Source organism: Haliotis rubra, unplaced genomic scaffold (assembly GCF_003918875.1).
Source record: "Haliotis rubra isolate DU_JTF1 unplaced genomic scaffold, ASM391887v1 Scf367, whole genome shotgun sequence".
NCBI lineage: Eukaryota > Metazoa > Mollusca > Gastropoda > Lepetellida > Haliotidae > Haliotis > Haliotis rubra.
This window is the reverse complement of record NW_025767043.1, coordinates 864,247-878,504: the sequence shown is the minus strand read 5'-3', so window position 1 is coordinate 878,504 and position 14,258 is coordinate 864,247. Positions and strand designations below refer to the sequence as shown.

The 14,258-nt window shown below is 40.8% G+C and overlaps 1 protein-coding gene across 3 annotated transcripts in view; it reads left to right on the top strand.

Annotated features, from left to right (window-relative positions):
* Window positions 1–14,258, top strand: part of LOC124285722 (orexin receptor type 2-like) — a 104,329-nt gene that overhangs the window by 77,567 nt on the left and 12,504 nt on the right. For 2 of the 3 annotated variants that reach the window (XM_046722000.1, XM_046721999.1), the window contains one exon: window positions 12,398–12,473. The exons of the other annotated variant lie outside the window; for it this stretch is intronic. The gene's annotated coding sequence lies outside the window, so the exon portion shown is untranslated. The remainder of the gene's footprint in view (window positions 1–12,397; window positions 12,474–14,258) is intronic. 3 annotated transcript variants of the gene reach the window in all.

Genomic DNA, 14,258 nt, shown 5'->3' with positions numbered 1-14,258 from the left:
CTTATGCAAGTAAACTCTGTATTTACTTTCTCTCTGAAATACATGGGTTGGAATTAGGCATGCTGGGCGTTAACACTAGGAGGTATGGTCATATCTTTGAAGTATTTTGTAAAGTGGCGCCCGCATTTTCTACATTCAGCTAAGTACATTTCTGATGTTGCGACTGTACGAGCTATTGTTGTTATTTATCCATTCATGTGTAATAATTGTGCCGAGTTGTAACACATTCAACAATATTAAGCGTTTCATTTTGAAAATTAATTCACCTCATGTGGCTATAACAGAAATTTTCCAAATGTTTACATTGTTCATTGTTTAAAAATGTCGTCTGTTATTTTAACATTATTTTGCAAGAAAGAAACATCAGCGCTTAAACGGTTTGTTGATACGCGTATTCAACAGACCCATGTAGAACTGAATTTAAACTTTACAAATGTTTAAGAATGGCAATTCTTTTTATAAAAGCATATAGCTATTCTTGGAGCTAAGCTATGAATCTGGAGTTGGAATTTCCGCCCACAATCTGAATATTGTACGTAGTGATATCATATTCAACTGGTGTTATGGTGTCCAATGTTCAAAAGTAGATGTCTGTTGTACAAATATCAAAGAGTTCTGAATTAAGTTTAGTAGAGATGAAAGTGACGGTGTAAGGTTGTACCATGGATGAAGGAGCCACGAGCACCTGTTTCCTTAGCTGTAGATCTATGACACAGAACGTGAACTCGTAGGTCAGATAACCACCTGCGTCCAAGAATCGCCAAGCATTGATCACATAGCCCAGAGCTCATTATCGACTCATAGGGATAATAATTAGTGTTTGACGTTAACACAGAATGGGTGATATCACAAGGCTTATTGATATGCATGTACTATTTAACGAGGTTTTTCTTCCTCCTGCTTTCATGAATAATTCGACATCTATTGAATAGACAACTTGCGCTGGAACGCTGCTAACGGTTATGCATGTGGGTCCATTGTTGTTGACGATGTCCTTGGTATTAAGAGAACAGTTGTGCTTCCAGACAACTATCACCTGTTACCATTCATGAATAGCACCAAATGAGATTCATTCTGTTTCTAATTCACCTTCGAGCTTACATGAACAGATATGCCCGGTTTGGTTAATAGCTACAGAAGATGCATTAGAACTGTTCTGTAGTGTAAATATGGATACCGATATAAAATGAGATTTTTTACCAAGAATACGAGTATGTGTAACTGGACAACATATTTGAACACAACATCAAGTATACTTATATGTGTAATGGTCCATTTCTGGTAAGAATGTGAGGTAAACCTAAATGTGTCAGTGTTTGAACCTAAACACGTTAAAAAAACGGAAAATGATTTGTGTCTGTTCAATTTGTGATAGTCTGTAACGAAATGCTGTATGCACTATCATGTGAAATTCAATACATGAATTAGATTGTTTCGTCAGCAATACTTTTAAGCCATATCGAGTGTGCTGTGCTGTGCTGTGCTGTGTTTTGTTGTTCTGTGTTGTGCTAACCTACACTATCGCCAATTACCCTTCCGTTAAACCCATGATAAGTTACTTAACAGGAAGGTTAGAAAATGAAAGCCAATCTGCCCTCAACTGAACCGAAAACCAAAATAACTATGGCCAAGGGACATTATTATATAGAGAGCACAGCAACCTGTATCCCTCAGCTTCTGCAACCCCGAGGTCCTAAGCATGACGATCTCCATATCATATTGAACATCTGGTTTCGAGGATCAAACGAAATTAATTAAAAACTCTCCCACTATTGCTGGGACGCCCTAGATTGGAGACGTGGGCACGTTGGCTTCAATAAAAATGAACCGTGTATGGCAACAACGGAATGAGACTTCTGATCGAAAACGATATTGCAAGGTACAGAGACAATAGCCAGCAACGAGAAGCTTTATCTTCAGGATATATGACACTTAAGTAGTTTCTTTTTAAAGAATTCTTAATGCAATTTGTTCCACGCTGCTCTTGATTAAACCAGTTAGATTCGACCACGTTCTGATGAATTGACACCAAGACTAGTTTTTGTCTGCTCTGCGATAGGATTTTATAATAATCACACTTGAAAGTCAGACGGTAAAGGCATTTAATATGAATTGATGTATGCTGGTGACAAAATAACACCTATTCATATGAATTATAATGACCAATGACTTTAAAGGAATTACAAAACATGTCGGGGTCAACCCGTATTCATGCGTAGGGCATTTACAATATGCTCAAAGAGGCATTCTTCATTTCGTGTCATTACATTATGAGTGATTACATAGATTACATTATGAGTGATTTATTTGTCTTTGGAAACAAGGTTACAATATGCTCATTTCATTTGAGACACTTTATATCCTGAGAATTGCAAATTAGATCGAAATATGTCCATGAATCGTGTTTCTTTGTGCATGATTTACAACCATTAACTCTCGATAAAAATAAACAAGAACTGTTTGCTTCCAACGTCTTCAGTATATTTAAAGGGATGTATGCTTTGGAACATTTGTAATCGTAGGACGCTACGTTGCAGATTTCATGTACACTGTTCGAATGTATATGTTCGGAGCATCACATATGTAGGCACTACATGTTGTTGAAGAATTAGCTAGTATAGTTTCACGTCGCTTTTAACACTATTCCAGCGCTATCATGACGGAGAACAGCAGAAATGACCTTCGCCTGTTATGTCCGTTTGCGGAATCGAACTTTGATCTTCGTCGTGACGGGGCGGTGGGGTAGCGCAGCGGTTAAAGCGTTCGCTCGTCACGCCGAAGACATTCAATTCCCCAAATATGAACAATGAGTGAAGCCCATTTTGGTGTCCCCCGCCGTGATATTTCTGGAATATTGCTAGAAGCTGCGTACAACTTAACTCACTCACTAGTTGCAGACGTACAGTTTGTTTTCTCACTCTTTGTGCGATGACATCCTACTCAATTTTTGAAAGGGATATTCTACATTTTACTGTTTATTGAAGATGTCGTTTTAGGAATAGGATTGGAACATGTCACATAACTTAAATGATGTAAGAAAAGATAACATTCACGCACGTTTTGAACGTCTCCATTGTTCTGTTGACAAATCGTCTGGCGGGAGAGCGGGAGGTCGTCAATTCGATCCCGGCAGCGTCCTACCGACAGAGGTTATATATGATAGTTATTGTTACCCTTCTTGGTAGCTTCATTTGGCGGGTGGAACAACGACTGGACACGTTAAACTAGGGCATTGTGTCCGAGAACTATGAATGCGCCAATAGGCCGGACGATAGGTAACAGCAGCCACACGAACGCACACACATACATACACATACACACAAACACACATACACATACATACACAACTATTCTATATCCTCACCTCACCTTATATACGTGGATGTAAGACTTTGGTTTGGTTGTTTGTTAACGCCGCTCTCCATTATCCGGAAGGGTGAGTGAGTGAGTTTAGTTTTACGCCGCAATGAGCAATATTCCAGCTATATGGCGGCGGTCTGTAAACAATCGAGTCTGGGCCAGACAATCTAGTGATCAACAGTATGAGCATCGATCTACGCAATTGGGATACGATGACATGTGTCAACCAAGTCAGTGAGCCTGACCACCTGATCCCGTTAGTCGCTTCATACGACAAGCATGGGTTACTGATAAACAATTCTAACGCGGTTTTTCACGGGTAACTTTCGTAAGAGAATCACGGTATCCCTATCGCGCGTTGAGTAGTATCGATCATGTCCTTGCAAGCTGGTGACCTTTAGAACCTGTATGTCGCAGTACGTGTGTTACAAAGTATGAATGTATTGTCAGCCTGCCTATCAAATCATAGAGAACGAAGTTCGATACCCACTCTTAACCTGTGGAACACCTGTTGCCAAGTCGAGATCTTCTATAATTCAACACACACGCGCGCGCGCGCACACACGCACACACACACACACACACACACACACACACACACACACACTCTCTCTCTCACGTAGACATTTACGTTAACGTTTGTGTAGTATAACTTGAAATGAATCTCAATATTCGTCATTTGCCTCATTGCTTCCTAGTCGTACGTCAACATCACCAAGCAACCAGGTTCATCCGCACTATCCGTCTAAAATGTTGAGTAGTATAGGATCAAACAGTTACCTCCCCTCTTGTTAACAAGATGACTGCCTGGCATTTACAAAGGCGCTAATGACAATGTATACATCAAGACTTACCACGCTAGCACCAAAGCACGCTAGCAATACAGGCCCAATGTGCATGTACTAACCTACAAAGATGTATTTCAATACCCCCATCGTTGGCTTCAGATCGTGGCAGGGGAAAACGAAAGAGTAATGTGAAATCCTGTTGGGTAGATACGAGGAGATGATAAAATTCCTGGCAAATTTCGATTATGACATATAGACATTTGTTTTGTCAGCTGAGGTTTTTTTAGATACAGTAACCTTAAATTTGATTATCATGCTAGTTTTAGATGCACTCTGGGGTTTGAAACCAGGCACTAATGTAGGTTATATTGAGAAAAACATTTTTTTCACAATATATACATGTGACAAGCTTCCCAGTGAATTTGGTTATAACTGCTGGGCAGAATGCCGGTCTAAAGAAAGAATGCGCTTGATAATTATTTTGTCTGTATGTTGTTTAACGCCCAAATCAGCAATATTCCAGCTATGTGGACCAGACAACCCAGTGATATGTGTCAGCCAGCCTGACCACCCGATCCCGTTAGTCGCCTCTTACGATAAGCATAGGTTGCTGAAAATCAATTCTTATCCGGATCTTCGCGGATATCACTTATAATTGGGTTTGATAAAAAACATTATAATCAGTAAAGGGCTGAAACAACCGCCTGTTAGGAGGTCATGTAACATTACCCGTGTCAAATACAGCACCATCTAGTGACCATTTCATGCTGGCTTCACATCTAGCCATCATCCAACACGGGTGTCTTATATAATTTACTGCCCGGCTGTTGAGTTTCATGTGGTGTATAACGAATTTTAGTTTAAGTTTTTGTACGTATGTTTTACTGGTATACGAACACCGACGTAAAGAATACCTGTTTACAAGCTAATTGCTCTGTGAAAAAATCAAACAAGACCTCCTCAAAAGCAAATATTGGAAGATGTTCTCAAAATAAACAGTATTGTCTTTGAAGAGGAGATAAATAAGCCATTCCAACGATCTGAAGACGCCTGTAAGTGCAAAAAACAGACAGAAATTGCCAACACTTTGCCTCCCGAGTTAACCCACGACCATGGAAGTGGTGATGCGTAGTCAGCTATGGAGATGTATGTCAGTCGTTTAGAAACTTGAGGCTCCGTAACTCTGGAAACAGCCCTTGATGCGGAGAGAGGAGCGTGGTGGAGAAGCGATATATAAACCTCCCGTGTTCGTAAACTGAGAGAGAGAGACTATGAAATTTGTGCGGTTGACTGAGACGCGAGGGGGTGAAATGAGCGTGATGCTGTAATGATAGATAAAATTATCAAACTGTTTGGAGACTTCAAGTCAGTGTTCATCTTCATTAAATCCAAGTAAATGGTGCGATAAGCATGTCTTCAAATGCAGGGTCGGACGCGACAGACATGAATATGGTAATTGCCTTTTCCCAGAACCTAAGGGCTTGCACAGCAAACTTATTTCCGTATGTGCCTGCATTTAACTCGGATGCAAGTTGTGTTTAGTGTGTCTGAAAGTAACGGCGTACTGTACCGAGGTGAGCAGGAACGAGGACTGCCAAGCGGCAAATTAAACTTCTTATTTCCTTAGATGAACGGAATTTATGGCAGTCGTGGGGATAATAGTTTAAATCTTGATTTGTTGGTCTGGATTTCTTTAAGAAGCTCCTGGTTTCATTCGCAATCCGAGGAAACGTTCCAGTTACGGTGCCTGTCTGATTGAACCTTTTCAGCTTCCAGTGTCTGAACCATAACATTGCAAATTACTTAGGTTTCGTAACCCGTGAGGGGCGGTGGGGTAGTCTAGTGGTATAAGCGTTCGTTCGTCATGCCGAAGATCCGGGTTCGATTCCCTATGTGGGTACAATGCGTGAAGCCCATTTTTGATGTCCCCCGTCGTGATGTTGCTGGAATATTGATAAACGCGGCGTAAAATTAAATTCACTCTCTCACTCACTCACTACAGATCAACTATGGTTGCCAAGTGGTGAGCGTGTTCGCTTGTCACGATAACGACTCATTCACTCAATCGTACCCCGCGAAGTTTAAGGCACCCGTGAAGGACTTGCTTTATGCAAACCATCGTATCTCAAATACTATTATCCATGCTCATTACCAATCATTAGCTAGTCAAGTCTATACTCTATCATGTCTGAATATTTACAGACCGTTGTCGGGGCGGTGGGGTAGCCTAGTGGTTAAAGCGTTGGCTCGTCACGCCGAAGATCCGGGTTCGAATCCCCACAAGGGTACATTGTGTGAAGCCCATTTCTGGTGTACCCCGCCGTGATGTTTTCGGAATATTGATAAAAGCGGCGTAAAACCAAACTCAGTCAGTCAGTACACACCGTTGTCATATAGCTGGAACATTGCTCTGAACATCAAGCAGGTCAGTCGTCGTCGCTTTTCACCGAGTATTGTATTGCATAAGCAGAATACAAATATTGATTCTGCATCAGCTGTGTCCATAGTGTCTGTCATTTTTTTCCATGTCGCTACTCATAAGCTGATGTGTCAGTGTATGACTAATAACACGTTTTTTGGTAATACTGAATAGCATATTCGATAGTGTTTATACGTGAAAACGTATTTCTTTTACTAAATTCATCACTAAATATCGTGTCAGTTCATCACTTAATATCGTGTGAGTTCATCACTTAATATCGTGTCAGTTCATCACTAAATATCGTGTCAGTTCATCCCTTAAAATGTCAGTTCATCAGTTCATCACTAAATATTAATATCGTGTCAGTTCATCACTTAATATCGTGTTAATAGGGTGATCACTAAATATATCGTTCATCAGTTCGTGTCAGTTATTACTAAATATCGTGTCAGTTCATCACTAAATATCGTGTCAGTTCATCACTTAATATCGTGTCAGTTCATTACTAAATATCGTGTCAGTTCATCACTAAATATCGTGTCAGTTCATCACTAAATATCGTGTCAGTTCATCACTAAATATCGTGTCAGTTCATCACTAAATATCGTGTCAGTTCATCACTAAATATCGTGTCAGTTCATCACTTAATATTGTGTCAGTTCATCCCTTTATATTGTGTCAGTTCATCCCTTTATATTGTGTCAGTACATTACTTAGTATCGTGTCACATGATTACTAAATAATGAGTTCAGTTCATTATCAAATAATGTATCAGTTTATTACTAATTATTGTGTCAGTTCATTACTAAATATCGTGCCAGTTTATTACTAAACAATGTGTCAGTTTATTAATTAAATATACGTGTCTTCTAATTGACATATGTTACAGTTCATTTCTGGATAACACCCTCCCTCGTTCATTCATTACTAAATAATACGTTACCAAAGCATGTGTTAGTTTATCACAATATACCACGAGCTCATTACTAAATAACAGGTCAGTTCATCACAGGATAACATTGCTATACATCATTACTATATAGCATGTGTGTCAGTTCATTACTGAATAGCAAGAGCAAGTCCATTTCTAAGCTAGCTATGTGTTAGTTTATTGCTGAATCCAAGATGAGAGGATGGATGGCCTAATCGTCTCAGGAGCATCTATTCTATGCCTTTGGACATGCAATAAATCTTTGACCGTGGGTTCGAATCGCTCGATTTCTTCATGTGTCAGCTAAATACACGTGCACGAGGGTTTCGACACAGCGACATATATCTAAGAGCTGCATCACGTCGGGCCTTCCTACAGTACATAACAGGAATACTGACGTGTTCAAACCGGCATTAAACGGAACTCATGCATCACCAAATTGCATGTTCCAGGTCATTACTAAATGTCGCATATCTTAATTTATTCGGACTTCCAAATTGGCAGCTCATTACTGGCGTTCATGTCAGTTCATTACGATCTCATTTTTCATCACTGATTGTCTATATATCGGTGCTCTGCTGAACCCGAATCATTCGATGTCATCTGGACAAAGAGGTGTCCATGCAGCACCGGCGTCGCCTTTGAGCCGCGTAGAGTTGCGTCCCTTAGGTGTGAAAGAAACCTTTGATCGTGAGTTCCAATCCCAGATTCGTTGTGAGTATCTTCTATTCAAAGGAGCGATAAAGCAAATTCAATCTCTCGCTGTTATTGGTTGTGCCAATGAATTACCATAAGTTTGCCTCGGGTCTAATACTGTCACTTGTGTCGAGACATACTGTCACTTGTGTCGAGACATGCTGTCAGTTTTGTATGTCCATCAGTTTGTAACTGTGGGTGGTGTCATGTCACTGTGCTGTGTAACATCAATGCCATCACATTTTATAGGTGTGTTCTACAACCTCAGCACGACAGCTGTCGTAAGCTATGATCTCCTCAGAGCATAGATAGCTGTGTGCACACATATCATGTCATTACCAGCGGGTTACAAGCAAGTTGTATCATGTCATTACCAGCGGGTTACAAGCAAGTTGTATCATGTCATTACCAGCGGGTTACAAGCAAGTTGTATCATGTCATTACCAGCGGGTTACAAGCAAGTTGTATCATGTCATTACCAGCGGGTTACAAGCAAGTTATATAATTTCATTACCAGCGGGTTACAAGCAAGTTATATCATGTCATTACCAGCGGTTTACAAGCAAGTTATATCATGTCATTACCAGCGGGTTACAAGCAAGTTATATCATGTCATTACCAGCGGGTTACAAGCAAGTTATATAATTTCATTACCAGCGGGTTACAAGCAAGTTATATCATGTCAACTTGTGTGAGGTCAATACCATTAGTTTGTGTCTGGTGAATGCAATCAGTTTAATTTAGACCAATACCATCAGTTTGATTTTGGCGAATACTATCAGTTTGTGCCCGATCATCACTTCTAGCTACACTTTATGCCTGATCAGTACCATCGGTTTTAAGTCAGGTCAATATTAGCAGTTAGTCCCAGATCAATGCTATCAGTTTAATATAATCAATTTATGTCAGGTCAGTACTGTCGGTCTGTGCCAGATCAATACTTTTAGCTGCAGTTTATGTCAGGTCAATATTATCAATGTGTGCCAGATCAATATTATCAGTTTATGTCAGGTCAACATCGTCAGTTTGTGTCCAGGCAAGAGTATCAGTTTGTGTTAGACCAATGCTATCAGTTTGTGTTTGACCAATACTATCAGTTTGTGTTAGACCAATACTATCAGTTTGTGTCAGATCAATACTATCAGTTTGTATTAGACCAATACTATCAGTTTGTGTCAGATCAATACTATCAGTTTGTGTTAGACCAATACTATCAGTTTGTGTCAGATCAATACTATCAGTTTGTATTAGACCAATACTATCAGTTTGTGTTAGACCAATACTATCAGTTTGTGTCAGATCAATATTATCAGTTTGTGTCAGACCAATACTATCAGTTTGTGTCAGATCAATACTATCAGTTTGTATTAGACCAATACTATCAGTTTGTATTAGACCAATACTATCAGTTTGTGTTAGACCAATATTATCGGTTTGTGTCTGATCTTTGCCATCAGTTTATTGACAGGTCTTCATCATCATTACCTAATTAGTCTTGCCAGGTCAATACTATTAGTCGTCTGTGTCCCGACGGTGCCTGGTGAAGATCCAGGCTAGAATAGGTCCTCAGCAAGCCATGCTTGCCGCCTGAGGCGAGCACAGGGATCGGGTGCCGAGGATCGCAGCGGTACTTGATTCATGTCACCGCATCACAAGCAAGTGGAGGGGTGGTGGGGTAGCCTGGGGGTCAAAGCGTTCGCTCGTCACGCCGAAGACCCGGGTTCGATTCCCCACGTGTGTACAATGTCTGAAGCCAATTTCTGGTGTCAACCGCTGTGATATTCCTGGAATATTGCTTAAAGCGGCGTAAAACCATACTCACTCACTCCCAAAGAAGTGGAAAACAGAGATATGACTCAGTATATACTACCCATCAAAAGTTTAGACTCACTTAAAGCACTCACTATATGTTTGTATATATATACGGTTACATCGAAGATGAATTTCTCCACTAACTTGGGGGAACTAACTGCAAACCTATGCAAATGAATTGCACGAGGATCATGCATCAAATTGCTGAAAAGCATGTGCAAATATCGAGCATGTGAACAGTTGCGCGTTTATGAAAAGTTTCGCCAATTTTCACTTTCATCATTTATTGAAATCATCATAATAGTTTTTTCAACGTTACGAATTTGTCTTACAATACATGAGTTTATGTGTAAACAGTATGGAATATTTTGCAAAAGCTAGTTTAGAACAGTTGACTGAAAGAGGTGGCTACATTTACACTAGTGAGTGAGTGAGTTTAGTTTTACGCCGCACTATATTCAAGCTATATGGCAGCGGTCTGTAAATAATCGAGGCTGGATCAGACAATCCAGTGATCAACAGCATGAGCATCGACCTACGCAATTGGGAACCGATGACACGTGTCAACAAAGTCAGCGAGCCTGACCACCCGATCCCGTTAGTCGCCTCTTACGACAAGAATGGTTTACTGAAGATCAGTTCTAACCCGGATCTTCACTGGTTACACTAGTGTAGTATTCAGTCACTTAGTTCTCCGTGCACCATACCATAACACAAATACCAACTGGGCACACTTCATGTTTGATGCCGAGCGGTACCGACGGTGATGATAGAGCCCTCCAACACAAACCTGGTGATGTAAGTGGGAACCCTCGAGGCTGTCACAGCTGTCGTGTTATCTAGCCCGAATCAGCTTCACACGCTTCAGTGTCCCTTCAAAGCTCGAGATCAATACCTACATGCATTGATTTCTTTCTACTTCACTGGTGGAGTCATATGTGTTATAATGTATCGATTACCGCTATCAGCATGAACTGTCATAAAGAAAGTAGAATGTACACATCAATGAATAATACCCCTGAAGATACTGAAAGGCTAAACTGTGTTAGGTGGATTCAAAATTAATGATATCATGTTTAGTTTCAACAAAACCAATCAATATCAATCATGTTACTTGGTTGTCAGTTCCAGACTGGTGAGTTAGTAAGTGATTGAGTTTAGGTTTACGCCGCACTCAGCAATATTCCAGCTATATGGCAGCGGTCTTTAAATAATCGACCAGACAATCTAGTGATCAACAGCATGAGCATCGATCTACGCAATTGGGATACGATGACATGTGTCAACCGAGTCAGCGAGCCTGACCACCCAATCCCGTTAGTGGCCTCTTACGACAAGCATGGGTTGCTGAAGATCAATTCTAACACGGATCTTCACGTGTCTTCAACGTCACCAGATTGTCAGGTCAAGACTCCATTGTTTCAGAGGCCAATTTATTATGCGAATTGTTTTGCTGGTGAGTGTGATCGATAGAGCAGAATGTGGTTCCCTGTTGAGAACACGTGGTGTGATCACTTATTTTCAGTGGTTCAGTTTAATCACTGTTTTTCCTTTTACGATCAAAGGGGTCGCTTTGGAGACAGATTATGCCCTGGCGTTAACGTTGAATATGTTGAAAGATATGCGTTGACGTTCTATGTTCAGATCCAAAACAGGGGCGATGGGGGTAGCCTAATGGTTTATGCGTGCGCTCGTAAAGCTGAAGACCTGGGTTCGGCTCCCCACACAGGCACAATGTGTGGAGCACGTTTCAGATGTCTCCCGTAGTGATATTGCAGGAATATTGCTAAAAGCGACGTAAAGTCACACTAACTCTTAGAGTGAGACAGGCATAACTTAAATATGTTGTTTAAATTTATTATCTCTACCTCTGTTTCATAAAAGGACTCGTCTAATGTTCGTAAATATTCTAGCGCCCGCAGCAACTGCACTGCATGTATTGCAGGAACACCTACATGTGTGTGACGCACGCTGTCGCAAACTTGTGCTCAATTAACATTCATTTCATCACCTGCCCCTGTGACAGAGAGAAAGTGTATTGCGTCACAAACACGTTCTTTAGATTTCTCAGACTTACACCAATAAGATTTAAATGGATAGACTTCTCTCTGTTTTATTTAACATCAAAAAACAAAACTCGGAAATGAAACATTTCCAATAAGATTTAAAATGGATAGACTTCTGTCTGTTTTATTAACATAAAAAAACAAAAATCGGAAATGAAATATTTCCAGATCAGTACATCTCTTTACTTCAAGTTAGTTTGACAGATAGTGATAATTGAGATCTCACGAAGAGGAGTGGAGTTTATTGTTGTGTGCGCCCTACATGACAGATAGCTGTTTATGCGATTTTATGCTTGTAACACCTTGAAATTGTTTTTCGCAGCAACGGTGGGCACCGGGATGGCAATAAAAGTGGATGTTAAGTAAACCATATCAGTTGGAGGAACACAGCGTTGTTGGTAAGTAATTATTTATCTGTCTGACTATATTGACGTCGTGACGAGAGATGGCGGCTGGTACTCGGCGATGCTGCTGCTGCTAATGGTGAATATAATGGCGATGATGGTTGTGATGAGTGAGTGAGTCTGGTTTTACGCCGCTTTGAGGAATATTCCAGCAATATCGCGGCGGGGAGGTTGTGACGATGATGATGATGATGATGATGATGATGGTGATGATGATAATGACGGTTATGATGATGAGGTGGGTGTTGTGGATAACGATGATGATGATGATGATGATGATGATGATGATGATGATGATGATGATGATGACGGGATGATGCTTATAGTTGTGATGATTATGATAATGAGGAGGGCGTTGTGGTGTTGTTGGTGGTGGTGATAATGAAACAGCTGAAAGTAGTCCACAGTCCATCGTTTATTACACCGCGTTTTAGACCCGATGGGGATTCCTGGCGAGAACTGGCCCTCAGCAATCTGTTGTAAAGTAAAGAAAGTGAAGCAGAATAGATCAGGTGCTGTGACTCCATTGTTTTCATTGACATCATGGCAAGGTACAGATAAGTAATGATCGTGTCTCATAACACCAACCTGGGCCCATATTTTCGAAGCTCTCTTAGCGCTAAGACAGTTGTAAGTTAATGTTAATGTATGACACTTACGACTACCTTAGCGCTAAGAGAGCTTCGAAATCTAGGCCCAGGATTGTCTGGCTCAAGACTCCATTATTTATTTTCATACATCATCAATTGTGCAGAGCGCGGCGTGAGACAAAAAACCCCAACAAGGTACATTACAGTACTTATTTCAGTGCAATGAGAGATGACCACATCTGTTTGTGTGAGGGAGTTTTGTATGAATCCAGTTCTTCCGAGGTATTGAAACAGTAATGAGATACTCTGATTGCACTCTACTAAAGTGAAGCTTTATTGGTTTATCAATACCAATAACTAGAAGTCGATATGTAATTATTCCTTGTCCTAGAACCAGCCGAGTACTAACTCCACTCAAGTTACTTGTAACACCGAAGCAGCGCAAAGTGTATGACTCTGACACTCCTCAGGACGAGGTCGTTGATTGTTGTCCCTGTCGAGTGACTGCAAGGTCGCTCCTCAGCAGGAATCTCTTCTCAACATCAAAGCCTCGCGTTGTCATCGTACGAGATGACTTTGATTGAACATGCATACGTTCACTCAGCGGCAAACATGTACCCGGTAGCGCCAGGAAACGGATTGATTGTCAAGTCTCCGCGCCATACAGTCGTGTTGAAGAAGAGTACATGTGCTCTCCCAAGGGAGTTCATCACGGCGGGAGTTGGTTCAATAGGCCTTGCCTGGGTAGAGAGTCATTGTAACCTAGCGCCTTTGAGAATATCGCTTTGTACCTTAGAAGACCAGATATCTAACAGTTCATAATTACATCCTTCTCCCAAGGCAACTGTGGAGACCTTCGTTTAGAGTATGTCACAGTCGTCAAGTTGATACTTTCCTGGGGATGATGACCAAATGTTTATCACATTGGCATTTCCCCCGAAAGCCATCTCTTTGGTTATTTTACATGTGTGTGAGGAATGGTATTACATTGTATCAATTCCTGATAATGAAATTATGCTCTGAGACGTTTTGCTTTGTCCTGATTCTTGGGTAGTAGGTGAGTGAATTTAGTTTTACGCCGCACACAGCAATTTTCCAGCTGTATGTCGTCGCTCTGTAAATAATCGAGACCAGACAATCCAGTGATCAACAGCATGGGCATCGATCTACGCAAATAGAATACGATGAC